Source organism: Mobula hypostoma, chromosome 25 (assembly GCF_963921235.1).
Source record: "Mobula hypostoma chromosome 25, sMobHyp1.1, whole genome shotgun sequence".
NCBI classification, from domain to species: domain Eukaryota; kingdom Metazoa; phylum Chordata; class Chondrichthyes; order Myliobatiformes; family Myliobatidae; genus Mobula; species Mobula hypostoma.
The window spans coordinates 42207802-42230426 of NC_086121.1; the positions used below are offsets into that span (position 1 = coordinate 42207802).

The 22625-nt window shown below is 41.9% G+C and overlaps 1 protein-coding gene and 1 long non-coding RNA gene across 3 annotated transcripts in view; one reads left to right on the forward strand and one right to left on the reverse strand.

The window, feature by feature from the left end:
* Positions 1–10902, forward strand: part of LOC134337638 (uncharacterized) — a 79119-nt gene extending 68217 nt beyond the window's left edge. The window contains exons 2-3 of the long non-coding RNA XR_010016040.1: positions 7737–7854; positions 10677–10902. This is a non-coding gene — a long non-coding RNA (uncharacterized LOC134337638). The remainder of the gene's footprint in view (positions 1–7736; positions 7855–10676) is intronic.
* epha8 (eph receptor A8) overlaps positions 1–22625 on the reverse strand; it is a 390012-nt gene that overhangs the window by 284911 nt on the left and 82476 nt on the right. The window lies entirely within an intron of this gene.

The window sequence follows — 22625 nt, forward strand, 5'->3', positions numbered from 1 at the left end:
CCACCAGGAAAGAGATACAGCAGCCTGAAGGCACACACTCAGTGATTCAAGAACAGCTTCCTCACCTCTGCCATCCGATTTCTAAATGGACATTGAACCCATGAACACTACCTCACTTTTTTATTATTTCAGTTTCTTGCACTACTATTTTTAATTTAAATATTTAATAAATATCTGTACTTATTGTAATTAATTTATTTATTTCTATATTTATCATATATTGCACTGTACTGCTGCCACTAAGTTAACAAATTTCACAGCATATGCCAGTGGTATTAAACCTGATTCTCATCTCCTTACCATTATATACACCTACACGCAAAACAGACAGCGCTCATAAACATCATCTCGGCTCTATCCCTCCCCCTCCTGTCTTCTCCTATCATTTTGCATCTCCCCCTCCCCCTCCAGCTTTCAAATCCCTTACTCACTCTTCCTTCAGTTAGTCCTGACGAAGGGTCTCGGCCTGAAACGTCGACTGCACCTCTTCCTACAGATGCTGCCTGGCCTGCTGCGTTCACCAGCAACTTTGATGTATGTTGCTCTCATAAACATCAGTTTTTTTTCTAAAAATTTTCTACCTCTCATTTTCTCAGCCTTTCAAATCTCTCCAAAGCCTACCTTTTCATGAAGCCTTGCTGGAATAGAAACAGGTATAGACTATCCAGCCCTTCAAGCCTGCTTCACCACTCATCCAGTTTGAGACTTACCTACCAGCAGTGCCATTTTCAGCATCATTCCTGTACCCCATGATTCCTTTGATGTCCAGAAATCTGTGAATCTCTGTTTAAGTGAGTGTAGCTTTCATGGCCATCGGAAGTACATATTACCAAAAGTTTGTCACCCTCTTAGTGGAGCAAATTTCTCCTCATCTCAGTCTGAAATGACCAATCCTTTTTTTCAAACAGTGCCCCTGATCCTTGACTTCTTGCACAAGGATTCTGCCTGCACCTAGCCTGTCAAGATTTATAAAAAGTGTGCAGGTTTCAATAAGATTTTCTCTCATTAATCTAAGCTCAGAACACAGTCCCATTCTTTCAGTCTTTCCTCATCCTTATTGTGCTTCATCAATGGCAAGTACGTCCTTTCACAGATAAGGGAACCTTAGTGGTACACAACACTCCTGCTGCAGTCTCACTGGGGCCCTGTACAATTATAATAAACTTTCCTCATTCCAGATTAAATAGGCCATTTGGTTTCTTAATCACTGGCACATGTCGTCCTTGTTTCCAAGCACACTTTGATTCCTTTGAACATCGCACTGTGCAGTCTCTCAGCGATTAACACAACCTTTTCTGTTACCTACACTAATGTAGATGACATCACCTTTTCACACTTCCAGTTAATTATCTTTGACTCATTCTTAAACCTTATCGTTTCGCTTTCTTTTGGGAGTTTGTTCTCTTGTCAGAGATGTTGCAACTAACACAGGATTCTGTCTGATGATTGCCAGAAGAGCAGGACATCACTGTGGAGGAGAGAAGGACACAAAATACACAGCACCATGGGATTATATGTAAATTATATTGATATTGTCCTATCTGTAGCCAAACCATCCAGGGAGGCTACAAGAGACTAATATTAACCAGCAAGCCCTCCACATCATGGAGCTGTTGCTGCAGTGGTGTCATTTCAAAACTAATGATGTCAGTAAGGATTCCTATTTTCAATTTCCTTTGCTTTTATGTTTATGTCACTTGTGACTCTGAAATATTTCAGCTGCTAAACCCTCATGGGCAGGCACGGGCATATATTAGAAAACTGATGCACTTTAAAAATTTTCCTGTTAGTTCCTGTGCATAATGTCCTTGAATTCCAAAGATCTATGGATGATATATGAGCATCCAGCAGTAAATATATTAAAAAATAACTGAAATGTGGAGATAATTTCTGGAGTGACATTGACCATAATCATGAATATGCAGCAAAACCAAAAGTCTACACTTCTGAAGTAAATCAATAGATAAGTTTTATGCTGGAGTTATCACAATAAACAATAAAAATAACTGATTTAAGAGTCTAAGGAGAGTTCATACATGACTTTTCTCCTTGGAACTGAGAAGGTGAAGGATTAAAGCAAAGTCAAAATTAGGAATAGAGTAACCGAGATAAACAGACAAAGAGCTGGAGGAACTCAGCAAAACAGAGACGCCAGGAATTACTGATGCTGGAATCTGGGGCAACACACAACACTCATCATCTCTGAGGGAAATGGATAGTTGACATTTCAGGTTGAGATACTTTCTCTGGACTGGAGAAAGACTGGAGAGGGGAGATACCTGATATAGAGAAGTGAAGAGTCAAAGCAAAGTGTTCCATCTTGCCAGTTAGTCCTTTACCAAACAACACAGACAAAGGCCTTTTGGAGAAGAAAGAACATTTGTAGCACGTTGCCATGAGTTGGAAGGACAGCAAGGTGAGACTTAGCAATAAATAGGAGCGTGGAATATAACTCAATAGGAAGTAAGTGTAAGGACATAGACAACCAGCACGAGCATGATGAGCTGAGTGGTCTCAGCCTGGACGGTGAGAATCTGTGACTGAGTGATCCAGGAATGTAGTTAGCCAGCCCAGAAAAGTCACCAAACTGTTTGAGAAAATGAATGAGGCAGATTATGTATTTATTTGTTGACGTACAGCACGATATAGGTCCTTCAGGTCCTTCAGGCCACACTGTCCAGAAACCCCCACTTTAACCCTAGCCTAATCACAGGGCAATTTACAATGACCAACTAACCTATCAACTGGTACATATTTGGACTGTGGGAGGAAACTGGACCACTCGGCGGAAACCTACACAGTCACGGGGAGAACATACAAACTCCCGATAGGCAGCAGCGGGAATTGAACAGGTCGCTGGTACTGTAATGCGCTTTGCTAACCACTATGCTATCTAGATTCTGGGAGGGATTGATGAAGTTGTGGCAAGAACAAAAATGTGATTAATGTAAATTAATGTAAATGGCTGGTTGATGGCCAGCACAGATTTGGTGGGCTGAAGGGCCTGATCATGAGCTGTATGGCTTTGTGACATAAAGATACTACTTGAAAGCTTGGGCCACCAGGTCAGCAAGCAAATCCATGCCTTCCCTGGGTCTTCTCCCTAATGATATCAGTGAAAAGAAGGTAAGCTCCATATACCGTGTCCAATCAGTTCACTGTGACCTGTCATGATCCTCTGACGGGGCAATTTACAAAACTTTTTTTAGCCGCATTTAGAATATCGCCTTTGGTTTTGGTCGTACCACCACAGGAAGAATGTGGAAACTCTGGAGAGGGTGCAGAGGAGGTTTACCAGGATGCTGCCTGGTCCACAGGAGATATGCTATGTGGAGAGGTTGGACAAACTGTATCTGTTTTCTCTGGAGTGGCAAAGGGAGTTTTGATCGAAGTTTGTAGAATTATCATCATCATCACTATGTGCCGGGTCTATGACTTGGGTGACCACGATCCATAACCATGTTTGTTCTTGGCAAGTTTTTTCAACAGGAGTGGCTTGCCATTGCCTTGTTCTGGGCAGTGTCTTTACAATACTCTTCAGAGATTGTCTGCCTGGCATCAGTGGTCACATAACCAAGACCTGTGACGTGCACCGGCTGCTCGTACGACAATCCACCACCTGCTCCCATGGCTTCATGTGATCCTGACTGGGGGCTGGGGGGAGGACGGGGGCCTTGTAGGTGCCACACCTGACCCAAGGATGACCTGCAGACTAGCGGCAGGAAAGAGCACCTTGTACCTCCTTTTGGTAGAAAAGTATTGTATCTCCATCCTGCCTCCCGATCTCCACCCCAGCACTCATATAAAAGTCTATGAGGCACAAATAGAGTTGACAGTCAGGATCTTTGTTACCCCAGGATTGTAATGTCTAGTACTAGACTGCATCTATTTATAGTGAAAGGCAGAAAAACAAAACAAACAAGATGTTTGAGGCAAGTTTTTTGCTGAGTGTGGTGGGTACTAGGAATGTGCTGCTAAGGATGGTGCTGAAGGCAGGTAGCATAAGAGCATTAAGAGCTTCTGACAGAGAAGGGAAAAAGGGTTTAATTAACCAGGAGTGATTGGTTGAATTAGTTTAGTTAAATGGCCTGCCCTCTGCTGTACTATTCTCTGGTGTATAAGACAATTGTTGCTAAATTAGTCAAATTGATTCTTGAAGCAGTATTTGAGCAGGAGAGATAAAGGGGCCAATGTTTTTCAGTGTTCCCCATTCAGAGAGATCACAGCTGACTCTCTTTGTCACCTCTACATCTGCCATGTCCACAACCTTAGATTCTCTAAACACCCAGTAAAGATCAATCAACTAGCTTTTACTCTGGCCACTGACTCTCATCCACAGCCCTCCAGAGTATAAAATTCTAAAGGTTCGCACTGTTTCCAGTCAGACAACCCTTCTCCTTTCATTCCTCTCTTTCCCTGAGTCGATGACCTCTATTTCCCAGTTCTCCGGTAAAATAAAGCAGCATACTTTCTGCCATGCTCTCTAACAACCTCACATGTTTCATTCTAATGGGCAGCAGGATGGTACCATAAACAAGAGAAAATCTGCAGATTCTGGAGATCCAAACCAACACACACAAAATGCTGGAGGAGCTCAGCAGGCAGGCAGCACCGATGGAAAAGAGTAAACAGTCGACGTTTTGGGCAGTCACTGTTTCTGGCCAGCTGAGCTCCTCCAGTATTTTGTGTGTGTTGCCTTGAGCAGGATGGAAGTCCAGGATGGATTGATAACATGGCTGCTGTCTATGTGGAGTTTTCCTGTGCACGTGGACTTGCTTCAAATGCTCTGGTGTCCTCCCACATTCTGAACGTGTGCTGGTTGGTTAATTCACTACTGTAAATTACCCGTTCTGCATCATTAAGTGGTAAATGTAAATCAATAAGGTGTTGATGTGCATCTGTGAGCTATTGGGAAATAAGGGCAGAGGAAAAGAATCGGAATGATGAGATTATCTTTTGGTTAATTAGCATCCTTTTATGTTGTAATAAGTAACAAATCATTTCATTGTTTGAAATACCAGGATTATGGATCTATGCAATACAGCAGAATGGTAGCCTGTCTGTAGTCTTGCCACTTAATTCACACAGGGTACCAGCTGGGCATCACACTGCAGATCTGTAGTTAAAGTTTCTGGGACTGAATTTTGTAAACAGACTGAAACGCATAGCATTAAATATTGACCTTGCCCAAGGTAACTACATCCCATAAATGAACAACAAAATTACATTAGCTGAATTCTGTATTGAAGCAGCAATGTGTCTGTGTTACTAAGCACCATATATAAACATTTCAGCACTGACTCTATATTGATTGAATCTGCTTTGATCTATTCACTTAGCAAAGACAAATGAAAACTTTTGATGAATAATTATATAGTAAATTATCGCCAAGGAACCCTACATTAAGTTTGTTTCTTATTTAAGAAAAATTTCAGAGACATACAAACACACTAGGTAATTGACTCAAACAAATCGACTTTTTGAACAAGAATACAATGAAAGTGAAGTCAGTGACCTTCGGAATACAGACATAATCACTCTTGTACTGACTATCACATTGACATTATGAAGGCTATTCATACTGAAAATGTTAAATTTGTTTATTTATTTATTATTTATTATTAGGCCCTTTGAGCCACACCACCCAGCAATTCCCCGATTTAATCCTAGCCTAATCACTGGACAACCTACCAACCGGTATGCCTTTGGACTGTGGGCTGAAACTGGAGCACCCAATAGAAACCCACATAGTCACGGAGAGAACGTTCAAACTCCTGACAGGCAGTCGTGGGAATTGAACCTGGGTCGCTGGTACTCTAAACTGTTATGCTAACCACTATGCTACTATGCGGCCTCAGCCAAGCTATAAACTTGGACTAATTATTAGTCTCTTGTTTAGAATTTTTGCCATCTTTTGCATATTTTCCCCAAAGTCTTCTTTATATATCATTCAATCATATAGCACAAACAATGCCATTTGGCCCAGTGTCTTTGACAGCTCTTTGAAAGAACTATTCATTTGGTTCCTTTCTCCTGCCCTTTCTTCCTCCAAATCCTTCTTTTTCAAGTCTGTTTTGTAAAGTAAAACCGGTTCCACACTATTTCAAGTACTGGATTTCAGATTACCTACTCATTTGTAAGAAAGAAGATTCCTGATCACAAACATAGAGGTTCTGCAGATACTAGAAACTGTTTTTTTTACAGTATTTAAGCCTGCTTCCTTTGATTATTGATCCTAATATTAATAGAAACCATTTCTCCCTAAATTCTCCACTAAATCCTCTTGTAACTTGGAACCTTCTCTACTCAAGAAAGAACAATTTTTCCCTCTCTAGTCTGTCCAGACAAATGAACTCAGGTGTGAAGCCATGACCTTCTTTCCTAGCGGGTTAGTAGTAACTGCTGATGACTTCACTCACCTGGGAGAGGTTGCTAAATCCAACAGTCAGATAAAGAACTCAAAAGTTAACTACTTCATAATTCAGAATTTTTATTCAAGCTCTCCTGTTTTAAGAAGAACAATCATAGTTTGCCTGGTCTCTCTGCATGTCTGATACTTCTCTGCCAAATCTTTGCACTATGTACAAGATCTTGATATCTGAATATATGGAGCTGATAAATGGACATTATAATACTAGTAACAGACACAAAATACTGGAAGAACACAGCAGGTCAGGCAGCATAAATGGAAATGAACAGTTGACATTTCAGGCTGAGATTCTTCTTCAGGACTGAAAAGGAAGGGGGAAGATGCTAGAACAGAAAACTGGTGAGAGGGAAAGAAGGATAGCTAGGAGGTGATAGGTCAAGCCAGGTGAGTGGGAAAGGTAAAGGGCTGGAGATGAAGGAAACTGATAGGAGAAGAAAGTGGTCTATAGGAGAAAAGGAAGGAGGAGGGCACTAGGGAGAGGTGATAGACAGTTGAGTAGAGGTAAGAAGCCAGAGTGGGGAAAAGAAGAAGAGAGGAGGGGGAGAGAGAAATCAACATGGATGCCATCAGGTTGGAGGCTACCAGACCTAATATAAGGTATTGATCCTCCGCCCTGAGAGTGGCCTCATTGAGGTGGCCATGGACCAACATTTCAGTATGGCAATGGGAATCAGAATTAAAATGTCGGGCCACCAGGAAGTTTCACCTTTGGCGGATGGAACAGAAGTGTTCGACGAAGCAGTCCCCAACTTCCGACGGGTGCCACTAATACAGAGGAGGCCGCATCAGGAGTACTGATCATAACAGACAACCCCAGCAGATTTGCAGCTGAAGCATTGTCTCACCTGGAAAGACTGATTGGGGACCCGAATGGAGGTGAGAGATGAGGTGAATGGGCAGGAGTGCACTTTGGCCACTTGCAACTCCCGGTGAGAAATTAGTGGGAAGGGACAGGACCTTCTCTGGTGCCTCTGCTCCTTCCCTTTCTCCTATGGTCCACTCTCCTCGCCTATAATTCCTTCATCTCCAGCCCTTTACCTTTCCCACCCACCTGGTTTCACCTATCACCTTCCAGTTATCCTCCTTCCTCTCCATCCACCTTTTTGTTCAGGCATCTTCCCCATTCTTTTCCAGTCTTGAAGAAGGGTCCCACTCCAAAACATCAACTGTTCGCTCATTTACATGGATGCTGAGTTTTGCCACCATGTTGTGTGTGTTGCTTTGGATTTTCAGCACCTGGAGAATTTCTTGTATTTACTCATAGTTTATAGAAGTTTACCACAATATTCTTACATTGTTCTTAAAGATTATTAGCACGGAAATGGATATCGGACCGAACAGAGTTCTGATGTTAGAACCCTGACCTGAAATGTTGGCTCTACTTCTCTCTCAACAGAGGAATCCGGGTCTTCATTCTGTTTGAGGTATTTTCTTTATTTCAATTGTCAAGTATCTAAATTAGTTTGTTCATGACCTGCTGAAAGAAATGGTCTGCAAGCCCAGTTTGAAGGTTATTAGCCTCCACGTGAAGATTCTTCACATGGACACAGCTCAGAGTATCATAGGAACCAGCCTCACCCCTGTGTACTCTGTCTATATTTCTTGCTGCCCCAGTACAGCAACCAGCATAATAAAAAACCCCACCCATCCCAAACATTCTGTCTTCTCCCCTCTCTCATCAGATAGAAGATAATAAAATCCTGAAATCACATACCCCCAGCCTCAGGACAGCTTCTATCCTACTGCTCTCATGCTCTTGAAGAGACACCTTTTCTGCCAAGATGGACTCTTGGCCTCAAAACATTCTTGATCTGCCTCATTATGATCTTGCACTTTATCATTTACCTGCACTGCACTTTCTTGGTAGCTTTTAGACTTCATTCTGTATTGTTATCATTTTTACTTGTCTACCTCAACACACTGTGTAATTTGATCTGTATGAACAGTATGCAAGACAAGTTTTTCACTGCATCTTGATACATGTGACAATAATAAAGCAATACCAATCACCAATTCCAACCTAGAGACTGGTTTCATAACACTAAACTGTTGAGCACATTGAAAGTCTCTTCAACTTGAAGTAGGACAAAATTAGACCACTTTTGGTCCTACGGTGGGAAATTACATCCCTGAATTTTCATCTGATTTTCATTTCTGTTCGAAACGTGGTCCAGTGTGAAAACTCATCCCCAGAAGATCAACATTAATACCATGCCAACTTTAGACTCAAAAGGATTTGCAAATTCATAGAATTTTTAATGAAAACTTAGCTTTTAGTCTGGATTCGTTTAGCTTTACTGTGGAAAACTCCCCAAACAATACTTTTGCAAAGCAGTTCTTCAGAACCCTTGAGACATTGCTGCTTATTCTGAACTGTGCTGATCTTGTATAGAACTGCACTCTGAATATACAGTACTTTCTGGGGGAATTAAAACGTTTCTATTGCAGGTAACATGGAGATGATCCATCAGGCTGAAATACACCACAGGCAGACAACAGGATCACAAGAACATAAGATCACAAGATCATTGGAGGACTAGGCCATTCAGTCCCTCAGACTGTTCTTCCCACCATTCAATATGATCATGGCTAACATACTCAGGCCTCTGTGTCAATCCCCATAGCACAAGGGATGCTGAGGCTTTATAAGACCTTGGTCATACTGCATTTGAAGTATTGTGAGCAGTTTTGGGCCCTATATCTAAGAAAGGGTGTGCTGGCATTTGAGCAAGTCTAGAGGATGTTCATGAGAATGATCCCAGACATGAAAGGGTTAACATGTGAGGAGAATTTGATGGCTCTGGGCCTGTACTCACTGGAATTTAGAAGAATGAGAGGGGATCTAATTGAATCCTATGAAATATTGAAAGGTATCATCTCACATGTATCAGAATTAAATTTGAGATGCCAGTCTATCCCCATCATACCAATTGAGCTATCTAATAGCCTCAACTATACTCCAAACTACCAACAACTCTTCCTATCATCTGCATAGTTAATAACCATAGAGCCTCTGTCAATATCCAGATTATTAATGAACTACAGCTAGCAGTACAGTTCCCAATGCAGATCCATGTGGTACACCACTGGTCACAGATTTCCACTGGATATACCATAACACTCCATGATCACCACCTGCCTCCTATCACCAAGGCAATTTACCAACATGCCTTGAATCCCATTGGCTCTATGTTCTTGGACCAGTCTTCCTGTTGGGGCCTTGTCAACACTCTTACTGAATCCATATAACTGTATTGCTTTTATCAATATATTTCGTTACATTTTCAAATAATCAAATCAAATTATCCAGATATGCTTCCCTTTATCAAAGCCATGCTACCTTCAGCCAATCTTCTACTTACTTTCTAACTGCAGATTAATCCTGCTGTTTGGAATGTTTTCCAGATGTCTTCCCTACCACTGAATCTCTGGCCTTTAATTACCTGTCTTATCCCTGCTGTCTTTCTTGAATACGGGCACCAATGTTTGGAGTCCTCTGGTCGACTGGCACATCACTCATAACCAGCAAAGAATATAAAATCTCTGTTATGTGTCCAGTGAAAGTTTGGGTGGACAGTATCTGCATGAGGGTACGTGGTCTTGCTGTTCCCACCTATATGAGTGAAATTTGTTGTAACTGTGACAGAGCACCTGAACTTCCTCAAAGAAGACTTCTCTATATAAAAGAGAAAAAAATGTAGTGAGGTAGTGTTCATGTATTCAAAGTCCATTCAAAAATCCGATGGCAGAGGGGATGAAATTGTTGTTGAATCATTGAGTGTGTGTCTTCAGGCTTCTGTTCCTCCTCCCTGATGGTAGCAATGAGAAGAGAGGGCGTGTCCTGGATGATGGGGATCCTTAGTGATGAATGTTGCCTTTTTAAGGCATTGGTCCTTGAAGATGTCCTGGATGCTGAGCAGGCTAGTGCCCATGATGGAGCTGGATGAGTTTACAACCTTCTGCAGCTTTTTTCAATCTTATGCAGTGGCCCCACCCCCAATACCAGATGGTGATGTAGTCAGTTAGAACGCACTTGAAGGTGCATTTACAGAAATTTGTGAGTGTCTTTGGTGGCATACCAGATCTCCTCAATCTCCTGATGAAGTGTAACTGCTGTTGATGATATTGCCTGTCCTTCCACCACTAACTAGTCCCATCCTCATAAGCAACTTTACCTACTCACCAATTAGACTTCATTATCTTTCAGTCAAACATTAATTTGCTTCCCTGTGAATTTTTTTTCTAGATTGCTGCAATATATGAGAAGCTCCTGAAGTCTCCTTGATAATCCAGAGGACTGACAACCCCTGGATTTTGCCAGCACAGCTGTTAGTGTTGTCATCCAAAGTGCAAAGATCTAGATAATTCATTTCATTGACAGCTCCATAGGAACTATGATTGGAAATAACATAAATGAAATTCCTTTACAGTCACTTGAAATGTTTCATATGTCTGGCTTGATTAAAGTTACACTATCATGGACTGGTGTTTGTATTTTCAATTTCATGTTTCACAGTATATGGCGTTAACCGTGATTAGAGTTGCAAAGTATTCATGCGTGCACAGAAACTCAATTTACATACCTATTCATTTAATTGCGAAACAACTCTTATTATTTAGGTTTAATCTTTTGAACTTGCTGGTACTGAGTATGCATGAAGCTGGGATGTGGTTTTACCCGATAACTTGGCTGTCTGATGCTGTCTGATATAAAGTTGCCGACACAACAGCGTGCTCCAGGAGCATGACAAGAGTTACTGTCAGATGTTTTAATGTGACAGGAATCAATGAAGATAGAGGCCCAAGAGGGAAACAAGACTAATGCGTAAGAAGCTTCAAAAACTGTGCAGAAGCTAAGCACAATTTCTGATATTAGTCAAGCATCGGTTTTTGATGACTCTTTCAGTAGACTGAGAGCTGAGATCAGAATGGCTGGAGTCACTACTCAATACATGAAAACGATTAACACTGGAGCACAGCTAGCAATCAACAGCTAGGCCCTCATCTCTGGATATTCCTAATTGGACCAGGCTTCAATTATATTTCATCAATTTGTGACTGAAGGAGAAATAATAACATCAGTCATTTGTTTATTAGCCATAGAATGCACAATTATAGACCATGGATTACAAGTAAAGAGACTGCACAGGGATTTTAAGGTGAAACATTAGTATGAAACAACCTCTGACTCTTTTAACCACCCACTGACTTTTGTAAACTCACAATGAAATCCTATTGAAGTAGAAGATGACATATATGAACACTAAAAGCAATGTGTGAATGCTCTGTATCAAAATGTCCATGAATGTTTAACACACAATTATGAATGAACTCAAAAGCTCCAGAACAGCGTTGGAGATAAGCCATTTAGAATGTGAAGACAGTCAGACCACCGACTGTCCCAGTGGGCTATCCTGACCGTGACAAGAGCTAGGTTACACTTCAGGGGAAGGACAGAAGGTGATACTCATTTGGCAGAGACTTACACATGGGATGGCAAAGGGTCTCTCCTTCTTCTGTGGTCTCATAATATAACATCTTCATTTAGCATAGAGCCATATAGTGCAGAAACAGGCCCATAAGCCCATTGTCGATACTGACCATCAAACACTCATTTACACTAGTCTGACATCGATCCCGTGCTGGAGAAGGACAGTCACACTGTTTATCTCTCTCCATGGATGCTGCCTGACCTGCTGAGTTCCTCCTGCACCTTGTGTGTGTTACATGAAATTTCCAATATTTGTTCCCACCTTTAATTTCAAATTAATTTCTGATTTTTTAAATTAAATTAAATTTAATTTCTAAAACTGTGGTTAAATGATGAGGCAGCTTCGATGGGTAAGTTCCGATCCACCCAGGTCTCTCACAACTCATGTTTTCCAACCCCAGCCCACAGTTACCAAAATTTGTTCCCCTCACCAACCTGATTACAAGTCACTGCCTCGGTAAAGCAGCCTGCATGGGCATTTTCTCGGTAAAGCAGCCAGCATGGGCATTTTCTCTTCTGCCCTCTCTCATTGGACAGAAGATACAAAAGTCTGAAAGCACTTACACCAGGCTCAAGGACAGCATCTATCCTGCTGTTACAAGACTACTGAACAGTTCCCTACTACAATAAGATGGACTCCTGACTTCACAATCTACCTTGCTATGATCTTGCACTTTATTGTTTACCAGCACTGCACATTTTCTGCAGTTATTAACCCTTGTTTTACATTTATTATTGTTTTAGCTTGTTCTACCTCAGTGCACTATGTAATGACCTGACCTATATGACCAGAATCAGAATCAAGTTTAATATCACTGGCCAATGTTATGCAATTTGTAGTTACGTGGCAGTAGTTAAATGCCACATATAATAAAAAAAGCTGTAAGTTATAACAAATAAATAAATAAATATATATATATATAAAATTAAATTAGTGCAAAAAGAGAGCAAAAAAAAGTGAGGTAGTGTACGTGGGACATGGGTTCATTGGCCATTCAGAAATCTGAAGGCAGAGGGGGAGAAGCTGTTCCTAAAACCTTGAGGGTGTGCCTTCAGGCTCCTGTTCCTCCTCTGGAATGGAAGCAATGAGAAGAGGGCGTGTCCAGGGTGATGGGGTCCTCTAAGATGGAGGTTGCACTTTTGAGGAAGCTGTCCCTGATGCTGGGGTGGCTAGTGCCCATGATGGAGCTGGCTGAGTTGGCAACTTTCTGCAGCTTTTCCCAATTCTGTCCAGTGGTCCCTCCATACCGAATGGTGATGCAACATTAAAATATTCTCATCGGTACACCGATAAAAATTTGCAAGAATCTTTGGTGACATACAAAATGCCCTCAAACTCCAAATGAAATATAGCCGGTGTTGTGCCTTCTTTGTCATTACATCAGCATGTTGGGCCCAGAATAGATCTTGAGAGATGTTGACACCCAGGAACTTGAAACTGGTCACCTTTTCCACTGCTGATCCCTCGATGAGGACTGGTTTATGTTCCCTCGACTTCCCATTCCTGAAGTTCACAAGCAATTTCTTGGTCTTACTGACATTGAATGCAAGGTTGTTACCGTGACACCACTCAACAAGCTGATCTATCTCACTCCTGTAAACCTTCTTGTCACCATCTGAAATTCTACCAACGATAGTTGTGTCATGGGCAAATTTATAGATGGTGTTTGAGCTGTGCCTAGCCACACAATCGTAAGTGTAGAGAGAGCAGAGCGGTGATTAAGCACATATCCTTGAGGTACATTAGTGTTGATTGTCAATGAGGAGGAGATGTTACTTCTGATCCACACTGACTGTGGTCTCCCAATGAGGAAATAAAGGATCCTGTTTCAAAGGGTGGTTCAGAGGCCCAGTTTTGGAGCTTGTTGATTAGCACTGATGGTATGATTATGTTGAACACTGAGCTGTAATCAATAAACAACGGCTTGTTGCAGGGATTGCTACTGTCCAGGTGATCCAAAGCAGACTGGAAAGCCAGTGAGGTTGCATCCACAGTAAACTTATTGTGGCAATAGGCAAATTGCAGTGGGTCCAGGTCCTTGCTTAGGCAGGAGTTGATCCTAGCCATGACTAACCTGTCAAAGCACTTCATCACAGTAGATGTGAGTGCAACTGGGGAACAATGGTTGAGGCAACTCACCCTGCTCTTCTTGGGCACTGGTATGATTATCACAATTTTGAAGTAGTGAGAGATTGAAATTTTACTTGAATACTCCTGCCAGTTGGTTGACACAGTTTTCAGTGCCCTGCCAGGTACACCATCAGGACCTGATGCCTCATGAGGATTCACCATCTTGAAACATGTTCTGATGTTGACCTCCTAGACAGAAGTCACAGGGTTACCAGATGCCAGGGATTCGCAGAGACGTAAGTTTTATTCTCCCTTTTAAAGTGTGCATAAAAGGCATTGAGCTCATCTGGGAGTGAGGCATTACAGCCATTCCTGACGTTAGTTTTCACCTTGTAGGAAGTAATGGCCTGCAAACCCTTCCAGAGCTGATGTGCATCTGATTCCATTTTTAACTTCAATTGGAATTGTTTTATCGCTCTAAAATAGTCTTCTGTAGGTTGTACCTGGACTTCTTGCATAGTGCTGGATCACTGGTTTTGAATGCCACAGATCTGGCCCTCAGCAGATTGCAATCTTCTGGTTCACACAGCATGCAAGACAATCTTTTCACTGCATCCAGATACATGTAACAATCATAAACCAATGTCAATTCTACATCTAATGCCTGTCACCCACATGCTTAACCTACTAGGTCTCCTATTTCCTCCCCAACTAGTTCCACTAGTCTTTCAACCCTCCTGTACCTAGTTCCGTATCTGCATCCTTACTTATCAGATTTCAGTACCTGCAGCCTTTTGTTTCTACGTACCCTCTTCCAGACTTTGTCTGTGCCTCCATCTTCTCCTTCTCCAAGAAATAGCAGATGCATTAATGATAATTTTTCAAAACTCGTTAGATTCTGGACTAGTTCCTGAGGATTGGAGGGTGGCTAATGTAACCCCAATTTTTAAAAAAGGAGGGAGAGAGAAACCGAGGAATTATAGACCGGTTAGCCTAACGTCGGTGGTAGGGAAACTGCTGGAGTCAGTTATCAAGGATGTGATAACAGCACATTTGGAAAGCGGAGAAATGATCGGACAAAGTCAGCATGGATTTGTGAAAGGAAAATCATGTCTGACGAATCTCATAGAATTTTTTGAGGATGTAACTAGTAGAGTGGATAGGGGAGAACCAGTGGATGTGGTATATTTGGATTTTCAAAAGGCTTTTGACAAGGTCCCACACAGGAGATTAGTGTGCAAACTTAAAGCACACGGTATTGGGGGTAAGGTATTGGTGTGGGTGGAGAATTGGTTAGCAGACAGGAAGCAAAGAGTGGGAATAAATGGGACCTTTTCAGAATGGCAGGCGGTGACTAGTGGGGTACCGCAAGGCTCAGTGCTGGGACCCCAGTTGTTTACAATATATATTAATGACTTGGATGAGGGAATTAAATGCAGCATCTCCAAGTTTGCGGATGACATGAAGCTGGGCGGCAGTGTTAGCAGTGAGGAGGATGCTAAGAGGATGCAGGGTGACTTGGATAGGTTGGGTGAGTGGGCAAACTCATGGCAGATGCAATTTCATGTGGATAAATGTGAAGTTATCCACTTTGGTGGCAAAAATAGGAAAACAGATTATTATCTGAATGGTGGCCAATTAGGAAAAGGGGAGGTGCAACGAGACCTGGGTGTCATTATACACCAGTCATTGAAAGTGGGCATGCAGGTACAGCAGGCGGTGAAAAAGGCGAACGGTATGCTGGCATTTATAGCGAGAGGATTCGAGTACAGGAGCAGGGAGGTACTACTGCAGTTGTACAAGGCCTTGGTGAGACCACACCTGGAGTATTGTGTGCAGTTTTGGTCCCCTAATCTGAGGAAAGACATCTTTGTCATAGAGGGAGTACAAAGAAGGTTCACCAGATTGATTCCTGGGATGGCAGGACTTTCATATGAAGAAAGACTGGATGAACTGGGCTTGTACTCGTTGGAATTTAGAAGATTGAGGGGGGATCTGATTGAAACGTATAAGATCCTAAAGGGATTGGACAGGCTAGATGCAGGAAGATTGTTCCCGATGTTGGGGAAGTCCAGAACGAGGGGTCACAGTTTGAGGATAGAGGGGAAGCCTTTTAGGATCAAGATTAGGAAAAACTTCTTCACACAGAGAGTGGTGAATCTGTGGAATTCTCTGCCACAGCAAACTGTTGAGGCCAGTTCATTGGCTATGTTTAAGAGGGAGTTAGATATGGCCCTTGTGGCTGCAGGGGTCAGGGGGTATGGAGGGAAGGCTGGGGCGGGGTTCTGAGTTGGATGATCAGCCATGATCATAATAAATGGCGGTGCAGGCTCGAAGGGCCGAATGGCCTACTCCTGCACCTATTTTCTATGTTTCTATGTTTCTCCCATTTTCCCCCTTTTTGACTCTTTCATTATCTATCTTTGCCTGTTACCCTCAGCTCCTTCTATTTAATTTCTTTCTCTTTCCTTATTTGTCTTTGGTTATCATCCACCAATCTCCATCTCCCTCTCCCCTCCCCTCCAGAATACTCTCTGCCCATCATCTCCCTTTTCAGCTGGTTCTACTTATCACCTGTCACCTGTCATCTCCCTCTCATATTTGCAACACCTTCTCTACACAGTCTTGATGAAGGATTTTGGCTTGAAACGTCAACCATTCCTCTGCTCCAATAGATCTGAGGCCTTTTATCAATTTCTTTATTTTTGCTCCAACCACAGCACCTGCTGGCTTTCCACTCTCGGTGTATTGTGAAAGTCTATGCAGTATACAACCATGAGATTCATCTTCCCACAGGCAGCCTTGAAACAAAGAAAACCATGGCACCCATTTAATAGAAAGCATCAAATCCCCAATCTGCAAATAAAAGAACCAATCGCACAAATGGCAAGGGAAAAAAGGGCGAGAAATACAGAATATAAAACACCAAATCACAAAGGCATCAAAAGAGTCCAGGGGCATATTCAGTTCAACCCAATTTAGTTTAATCCAGTGCCGTGTCTCTCGCTATCCACAGACAGCAACTCTCATCCGCCCCAATCAAAATCACACAAAACAGCAACAAAAAAGAGATTGTTTATTCTGATGCATTTCCTCCCAATTTTAAGCTTTAAAGGAGTGATATTCTTTCCATTCATATGGATGCCATTAGATTGCAGATGGTGCATGAAATCTGCAGCTGCAGACAAAGCCAGTGATTGAATGTGCTGATTCCTGGTGAGTCAAAACTCTTCTGGATCAAATTCTATCTGTCAATATATCTCGATTCGCAAGGTCATGCCGCCTTTTAGCCAGTCGGGCAGAGGTGAGAACCTGCGCCCTTGGAATGAAGCAATAGATTGCAGGCTGATGTCGCGGGACAGAGCAGTAGGAGGTTACATTGTCAAAGCACTCTCGCTCAGATGAGTTGTACCATACGGAATACTCTGACTCGTTGTATCAGCCTCTGATAAGGAGGCTCCAAGGCACAGGATCAAAGGAAGCTATGGGGATTGTGGACTCAGTCAGCTTTATCATGGAGACAACTCTCGAGGACATCTTCAAAAGACAATGCTTCAAGAAGGTGACATCCTTCATTAATCACCCTCACCATCCAGGACATACTCTCTTCTCATTACTACCATCAGGGATGAGATTCAGGAGCCTGAAGATGCATATTCAACATCTTAGGAACAGCTCCTTCCCTTCTGTCAATAGATTTCTGAATGGTGCATTAACCCATAAACACTACCTCACTATTGATAATAAACCTGATTCTGATTCTGTAATCAATGGTAAGGAGTTGAGCATGCTGTGGTTATAAAGCCCTCAATACCACCACCAACACAGCAGGTCATATGGTCATCAACCTTTATAAGCTAACTGGCTGCTTGAACTTCCTCCGAAGCACTAAGGAGCAGGTGAGTGTCAGTCAACCTGTTCTGAAGTCAGTTTGATCATGGTTACTCTGAATTCCATCCATTTCCCTTACTGTCTAGAAATTTTATTCCATTACACTTTTTTTCCAACACGATAAAAACGGTAATTTTTTTTTTACCCCTCGAGTGAAGCAGCCGTGAACATCTCATCTCACATCACTTTCTAATTTCAACTGGGACAAGTCACCTTGCATGCCCGAGGCAATTTCTACGTCGGTTGAGCCTGGGATGAGATCTCTCCCTTAGAAAGGGTGGCATGCAACCCCTGTGAGCCAGATTCCATCCAGTGCTGTCTGAGTGGAGTCCGTACGTTCTTCCCGAGAGTAAGTTTCTTCCAAGTTTTCCAGGTGCTCCACCCCTCACCCTGTCATTTCACAGACTTGAGGAGTCATATGTTCCAATTCTAATTCCCCCTCATACATAGAATATGAGGGCACTGATGAGAAAATGGGAAGAATAAAATGATGCTTAGATTATCAATGGAGACTTGGTGAACCAAAGAGCTTGTTTTCATGCTGCATGACTCTTTTCAACCAAAGATTCTTCACTATTGCATCATCAGGTTAGGACTATTTAGCACTATTTATTTATTTATTTACTTACTTATTTATAGTAATTTTTATGCCCTGCTGCCACAAAACAATAAATTTCATGACATACGTCAATGATAATAAACCTGATTCTGATACTTATTTAATGTTGACCTTTCACCTTCTCATACCCAGCAACACTGTACTCCCACCCACCCTGATCTAGTGATCCCACTCAAGCAGGTCATAACTGCATGATCCTCTGATCCCAAGATTTCTAGAGGACCTGTTAGTTCTCCTCGATCTTTCTGTTCTGTACCCCTTGAACTTGAACTTGTACTGAAGTATGCCCTTTGGTATATATGGCCTTATTTCATTCTTTCTCCAAACAAATAACACTTTGCCGTTGTCAGTATTAGGTTCCATCTGCCAACTACCTGCACCTTCCAGCAGCTGGCCCGTGGCGATGCCCAATGTGCATTGCCATTTTCGACATTGTTTCCCGTGCCCCAAACTTAGCATCAGAGAAAGGAAATATGATAGGTTCATCACGCTGTTTAAAAAGCAATTGACTTGATCTGGGAATCACTTCTGCCACTACAATCCATTTGCTTACCAGGAACCCAGTGCTGGATCAGAAAATTTTCTGTCCAGCTTTAAGTCCTGAATGAAAGAGATCTGTTCACCATTTACCTCAGTTATTGTAGTATGAGCTTTAGTTTCTTTTATGAAAATTTTCTGCCTCCAATTGAACTACCTGCCAAAAATCTTCACTTAATTTCTCATCTGAATAATGTGCTTGTACGTGGAAGCTCCCTCGGTATATACTGGATTGTAAACCCAGGTAATGGATGGAAAATCCCGAACAAGACTCAAACACACTGTCATTTGATTTGTTAGTGAGAATGCTATCAGTTGATCCAACTTCATACCTGTCAACCACTGGTTGAAATTGTGGCCACTGTTCCAGCTTGCCAATCAGACATCATTAGCAACAATCCCAAACCTGCACCATCTTGAATGACAAGGGCAAACTTGACAGAATAATAACTCCGTCTAAGTCCCTTCTAATTAATGCAACATGTAGACGGCAGTGATTTGAGAACCGGGCCTATATCACGTCTATGTCAATGATGCTTATATTCTAAATAATGGTCTAGAAAAAGAACCGTCAACAGGTAACCAAAATCTGTCAGAAATATTTGAGACTGCAAGGAACTAATCAAAATGCAACAAGTTAACTCATAAGAATTTGGAAAATTGTCTTCATTCTGGAATCTGCTGATGTTATGTCCACAACCTTAAACTTAATACATTAACTTTCAAGAGTTAACACAACAAGCAAACAGCAATAGGCCACAACTATTGATCCAGCTCGGCACAGCTTTCTATTCTTCTCAGCATCTTGTCAAAGATGTCACATCTCTGCTCAAAACATGTCAATTGACTTTATATCAATAAGGTGTTAGTGTAATCCACATGCTCAAGAGGTTGAAGGGTTTTTAAAAAATGAACTTGTTTTAGTTAAAAGCTTAAGTCACCACAATCAGACCAATGATTTTGAGAGCTGTCTGTTTGCCCTTCTGGCCTTCAGTGTCTGGAGGTCTCCTTTGTTTCAATGACTAATTGGACCCAGTGGCCAAGGTATTGTAACAGAGATTTGTACAGTCTAATCATTTGCTTTTCCAAGTTGAGCTCTACAGTACTGGATATACAGTAGTGATAAACCTTTTGGATTTGTGAATTATTGTTCAACACTGGTTGAACATGTTAAATATCAATGCCTACAAACTAATCCCTAGCTAGTAGTGTTAAATACCTGATAGAATTGCATGAGTACATTATGTAGTGAGTACAAAATTCATTCCATTTAGACAACATACTGATATTCCAAATGCTCTTTCTATATTTCAAATAGCTATGGACTAGGAATTTCAATGACTCTTTGACAGCACCCATTCCTAACAAGGAAAATAATTTTAGGATAAAAATCCACAGCAGAAATAGGGTGGTTCTGCACTCAGCCTCTACTGCCTCCACTGCAGAACCAACCTCAGCTAGCAAGCTGGAGCATACAAATAATCCCTCCATATGCACACACTTGGAAGCAAGGCTCCAAGGTATCATTGACCATTGAAGCATAAAGTCCTGATACCAAGCTAACCCTGCTGCATAACAATGTTGGCAGCGGGATAAAGTGGACTATATATCATATCTCAAGAGCTACCTTTAAGTGAAGACAAACGATAAAATCTATTTACACCTTCTGTGGATTAGCATTCCAATTGGTCAACTAAGGACAAAGGTATCTCAGTGAATTTTTAATGTGACACAAAACTCAGAGCTTTCTGCAGTTACACTCACATTCATATAGGCTTCTGAGGTTTAGACTACCTAGAGTAGGCACCTTCAAAACCTGGAGACACATCACAAACCCTGTCTCTGCAAAAACTCCAGATTCACCAGAGTGATAATTGAAGTAATTAATTTCTCGGCACTGTTTTAAACTATACTTGGTAGTTCCACTGGACAGACTATACTTCCTGCATATCCAGCACAAAGAATAGACACTGTACTCTGAGCTTGAAAAAGGCAAACAGTTACCAGCTTGACGGAGGAGTGATTCAAGGATGATATCAAAGTCCTCTTGAAAAATCACCACCAACTTGTGGGAATTTCCGGTCAGTGACTGCTCAGAATGGAGAAGGAGATTTTCAAATGCAGCTGAGGACCTCCAACTATTTGCTGGGATATTCAGAAGATGAGTGATAACATTGGAAAAGAGTTCACCTCATCCCAAACTAGCTAATGCTCATTCCACCAAGCTTATTCTTCCCAAATGTGTCAGCATCTGTAGGAAGCACCTCTTCCTACAGATGCTGCTTGGCCTGCTGCGTTCACCAGCAACTTTGATGTATGTTGCTTGAATTTCCAGCATCTGCAGTATTCCTGTTGTTTCTTCCCAAATGTGTCAGGATTTTAGGAACCTATGTTGTTCTCATCAACTACCTCAGAGTTAGAATGAAAATTCTGGATTAATTGCACCTTTAACTCCCACTTTATCTTCAGCTCCTTTGAAATCAATGGAGTAGAATATAAAGTGTATTGTATATAAGCAGACCACAATTCCACCACTGTCTGCTCCCAAAGATTAAAATCTATCTCTCTTTCCCAGTTCAGACAATGGTGTTGCAGACACAGAACGTTGATTGCTCCTCTCTCCATGGATCTATCTGTCCTGCTGAGTTTTTTCAGTTTTGTATTTTGTTTTGTTTTTGACAGATTTCCAGCCTCTGCAATTATTTAACCGATTTTCACAAGTCCATGTACATTGTGCTACAGGGCAGGGTAAATCTCTGTCTAATCCATAGCGTCTGGTGAACCACTGTTTGAAGTATCTCTGGATCTGAAAGGTCTTCCTTCCCTCTAAACCAAGAATTCCTCTTTTTGTTAACAAAGGCCTTGACTGCATCTCATCCAATTTCCACACTTCTGCCCTCTTCTGGGAGAGAACAAGGATAGAGCTCTCTGGTCCTCACTTTCCACCCTCCAGCCTCAACAGGTCATCCCCCACAATTTCCGCAACCTTCAAAGAGATTCTACCACCTTTCAGCATCTCTCAGACACTACTCCCTTTGTTGCTCCTGATCCATTCTTCTGTTCTGTTTCCTGCACACTCCCAGGCGACTACCGGCAATTCAATACCTGAACTTTCCTACCATCCAGGGACACAATCTTTCCCGGTGATACAGTGATTAATTTGCACTTTTCTCAGTTCCGTGTTTTGCATTCTGCTTTCACAATGTGGCCTGCTTGACACTGGAGAAGCTAAGTGTCAATTAAGTGACCACTTTGTGGAGCACCCATGTTCCGTCTATAGGGGCGACCACTTTAGTTCCCTATTCCATTCCTGCTCTGACCTGTCACTCAGGCCTTTTGTACATATGCAGTGAGACTCAATGCACGATCGAGGAAAACTGTCTGGGATTATTACAGCCTTTTAGATTTATACTGAGTTCTACAATTTCAAGTGCAGTATATTGATTTCTCTGGCTGTGTCAATCATCTGCATGTAATATTAACTCCACAGGTTGTCTTTGTTTTTTCTTTTCTTTATTTCCTCAGGAAATGAAGGACACACCGAGACTGATCTTCCAGGCATGTTTCAAGCTCTGCATTTCACAAC